Source organism: Callorhinus ursinus, unplaced genomic scaffold, assembly GCF_003265705.2.
Source record: "Callorhinus ursinus isolate GAN/ISIS: 27379988/994484 unplaced genomic scaffold, GSC_fseal_2.0 scaffold58, whole genome shotgun sequence".
Taxonomy (NCBI): Eukaryota; Metazoa; Chordata; class Mammalia; order Carnivora; family Otariidae; genus Callorhinus; species Callorhinus ursinus.
In genome coordinates, this window is record NW_027397120.1 from 8,315,784 (window position 1) to 8,316,787 (window position 1,004).

A 1,004-nucleotide genomic window follows, 5' to 3' on the forward strand; every position below is an offset into this window, starting at 1 on the left:
CTGCATCAATCTTTCTTCGTAGATTTTATGTAAGGGGCATTTATTTGCAGGAAAACAAGACACAGTTTTGAAGAACCCCCCTCTCGTCCAGCTTCTCATCTGCAGTTATAATCTTCTGATTGTGACCTCTGCATTAGCTGCCATGGACGCTGAGCACAAGTTTATGACCTCAGGGCAGGCTATAGTTTCTGGGGGGTGTGATGAAGCCTCGGGCAATACAGATCAGATTTTCAGAACCAGAGGAAAGAGGAGAAAGGAAGCCCCCCTCTGCCGAGGGCCACCACCCTGCAGCACTTAGGAAACATTCTCAGCTTCACTTCTGGCTGCTCTGAGCACGAGGATGCTGGACCGTGGCCATGGGGGACATGAGCAGGCAAAAGGCTGTGGGGTTGAAGACAAAGATTTTTTTTTTTCTGTCCCTTGGACCCGTTTCCTGAGAGGCTGGGCTTGGTGCTCCAAGCGCCCCTTGAGCTGAGTCTTCCAAAATCCAGTGTCTTTTCTTTAACTGATGGCATCTTTGGTCAAGAGGCAGGGAGTCGACCACTGGTGCCATCTCCCTGGCCTCGGACAGCCCAGGTGGTTTTCTGGAGCGGGCGCCTCCGGGCCACTGCGGCAGGGCCCCGGGTCCCGCGGAGCCTTCCCCTCCCGGCAGAAGCAAACTGGCTGGGCCAAAGAGCCGGGCAGAGCCTTCGCTGGCTGCAAAAACAAAACAGAGATCGCAGAACCCACCAGCGCCGTGGCCTTGCATATCAATGTATGGGCTGGCTGCAGACCGCCAAGTTCGTTAAAAATGTCTCCGGCAGAGCGTCACTGGCAGACTTTAGGGGTTTCGGTTTGCTTTCTATTTAGAATCACCGCATCACACAAACCTTGTTTACTTGGAAGGGGAGGGGGCGGGGACCAAACCCACCAAGCGGCGCACACGCCTTGATCTCACATTCCAGACTCGAGCTGATGTGTGTCAGCGCGACATGGGGCGGGGGGGGGGGGGGGGGGGGGGGGGG